The following is a 3,408-nucleotide window of genomic DNA, read 5'->3' on the forward strand; positions in this document are numbered from 1 at the left end:
GATCCTGCTGTGCACTGCCCAGCGCTGCGCTCCCACCACCTTTGCTGTTAGTCTCATGTAGCTGCCAGCTGATTTTATGGAAATAGGTATTTTGCTTTTGTGGATTAGTTTTCTATCAGATCAGCTTGTTGATCCACATCACCCCATGGGGGTGCAAGGGGAAACAACAGGAGAAGATTGTTTGAGGATGCTCTTTTCAGTAGGCAACCCTCAGTTAGAGCTGACGAGGTGAAAGGTGGAACCACAAGTGCAGTAAATCTAGTTCTCGAGCTGCTGTGATGTTGAAAAAGATAAATCCTGGGAACCACATCTAACGTGTGGCTAGCTGAAATGTTGTAAATAACATGCACAGCTAACTCCAGCTATTTAACACTTCTGAGGAAAAAAAAAAAAAGACAAAGAAGAAAAAACCACAACCCAAAACAGCTTTGGTTTGAGGTTGCCTGTAGAAGCCTTACAGGGTGATTTAAAGTATAGTTGCATTGGATCTGACCTGTTTGCTACAGTAGGAAGGTAAGGTAAACAAAACCAGTTAATTCAATTTATGGCCTTCAAACACACTTTGCTCTTCAGGCCTGCAGCTTCTTAGGCTGTGCTTTGGTTTGGACTGGCAGAGTTTTTAAATACCATCATGCTGCCTGGGCTGTGATTAAGCAGTGATTGAGTGTGGCTGTTGAAAAGCAAAAATCATGTTCTGACTTGTAATCTGAAAACAACCATCGCTTGGAAAGTGATTTTGGATTCCTGATGCGTTCCTGCTTTTTTCTTCTTAGCTTCAGCCATACATAGCTAAGCTGATTGGTTACTCTCCCCCCTCCCTCCTTTTTAGCATACTTTACTTATTTACTTCTTGTTTTTATTTATATTTAATGCAGGTGAAGTGCTTTGTCCATATGCAGCCCATTATTTGTCTCAGGTGTAGGATGGAGCGCTCTCCATTCTGATTGAGAGACTCTAATTTTCCAGGGAAAGTTATCCACCTAGTGTCGTTTCTAAGGCAGTGGCCCTTTTTATGATTCAAATTGCAGCCGAATAGCTATCTGGCAGAGATGAAGATAAAAAGGGCTAGTTACTGAAATGAAACACAGTAACAGTAAAACCATTACTTAATGTCTTGGTATTAAGTAGGGGCTGCGTGAATATGCAAAGCCTCTGGAGTTCTGCAGGTAATAATGGATGCTGGAAACAGCTGAAATGCAATTACAAGGGACCCAGACTCAGTTAGGCAGCAGGAAATGACCGAACATAAATGTTTCTTCATAATCTTTGGATCTTAATAAAGTAATAATAGCCCTACTGGTGCTGGTTGCTGATGTTAATGTTCTGTCTAGGCTGATAGATGTCCTTCCCCTTCTTGAATGTTTTGTCTCTCAGTTATTAATATGCAACCTGCTGCCTACCAGCTCCACCCTCACAAGGCAAATGTCTCCCCAGCTGCAATGCACACTCAGAGGGAAAAGTGGACTTACATCTTTGCATTTGTCGGAGGAGCATTGTATATGGCTGTTCCTCCACCCAGAAATTTCTTTTGAAAAGTTACATTCAGTTAGTTAAATAATATCTGAGTGTACCAAACTGGAGTTGAAAAGGTAAATTTAATCACAGGACTGAAAAGAAATTCTTTAATATACCTGAACTCTTTTAAGTGAGGAGACAAGGATTAACTCTTCTTTCCATGGATATGTGGGGGAAAAGAAACGGTGTATTGGGTCTCGCAGGTTGTCCAAATGGAGGTCCACGGTGGAGCAGATATCCACCTGAAGCCCATGGAGGACCCCACACCGGAGCAGGTGGATGCCTGAAGGAGGCTGTGACCCCGTGGGAAGCCCGCGCTGGAGCAGGCCCCTGGCAGGACCTGTGGACCCGTGGAGAGAGGAGCCCAGGCTGGAGCAGGTTTGCTGGCAGGGCTTGTGACACCGTGGGGGACCCACGCTGGAGCAGTCTGTTCCTGAAGGACTGCACCCCGTGGAAGGGACCCACGCTGGAGCAGTTCGTGAAGAACTGCAGCCCGTGGGAAGGACTCACATTGGAGAAGTTCGTGAAGGACTGTCTCCCGTGGGAGGGACCCCACGCTGGAGCAGGGGAAGAGTGTGAGGAGTCCTCCCCCTGGGGAGGAAGGAGCGGCAGAAACAGCGTGTGATGAACTGACCCAAACCCCCATTCCCCATCCCCCTGCGCCGCTCAGGGGGAGGAGGTAGAGAAAATCAGGAGTGAAGTTGAGGCTGGGAAGAAGGGAGGGGTGGGGGGAAAGTGTTCTAAGATTTATTCTTATTTCTCATTATCCTACTCTGATGTTAATTGGCAATAAATTAAATTAATTTTCCCAAGTTGAGTCTGTTTTGCCTGTGACTGTAATTGCTGAGTGATCCCCCTGTCCTTATCTCAAACCAGGAGCCTTTCATCATATTTTCTACCCCTGCCCTGTTGGGGGTGGGGGGAGTGATAGAGCGGCTTTGGTGGGCACCTGGCAGCCAGCCAAGGTCAACCCACCACAAACACTTAAATAGTTGCATCCTTCAACAGCATCTGTTTGGCTGTGTGAGTTTTTGGAAAGCTTTTACAGTGGGATTTTCAGTCCCTTTACGTATGGCTGAGTTTTAAAGGTGTAGAAACTGTATTTCCTGCATCTATATTAGCTTTTGTTCAATTCGTTTAACTATTGGTTTGCCACTAGGTACCACCCAGACAGCTACACTTGCAGGAAGATCTTGCTCAGTTAAAATCACCCACTGATTCATATTTCCCAGGTCTCCTAAACGTCTCTCTGGGCCTGCTGTGCGAAGGTACACATTGCATTAATAAGCGAGTGATCTCGGTGTGGCTATCACCAAATCCTCACTGCTGAGCTATAGAAGTCTAAGCAGTCTGTCCCATGTTGGGGCAGGCAATAGCAGCGTAACAGCTCATCGGTAACTTTGGTGTGTCAATTAGATCAGATTTTTGAGATGTACTCGATGGCAGTGAGGAGTATGAAATGTATTGCTCTATGGAGAACTGGTAGGAGAAGCCTTGCAAAAGGGCTCTTGGGTCAGGTGCTGGCTGAAAGAGCTGTGTTTAAAGAAACTGTCTCCAGCTGTTCGATTTATACTGTGCTCAGAGAAGCAGGGCTGTATATTTTTGTAAATAAACCAAACAGCATCAAAGATGCTTTATTCCTAACTGGAGTAACCTATCGGACTTTGAGCTGGCCAACTGCCCAGATCAAGAAAGATCTCTTCCTGCGGAAGGGAAACTGGCAGATGGAGCAGAATTAGGAATCTTGATCTTTTTTTAATTTTTGTCAGCTGTGCTGAAGAGACATAGTAAAAAGTCTACTTTGAAGTAGTTTTATCTATCTATGTATTTTCCAATTTCAGAATTATTTCTGTGCAACAGTATCTTTCCAATATGGTCTCGCCAATAGAAAGT

Source organism: Gymnogyps californianus, chromosome Z (genome assembly GCF_018139145.2).
Source record: "Gymnogyps californianus isolate 813 chromosome Z, ASM1813914v2, whole genome shotgun sequence".
Lineage (NCBI taxonomy): Eukaryota > Metazoa > Chordata > Aves > Accipitriformes > Cathartidae > Gymnogyps > Gymnogyps californianus.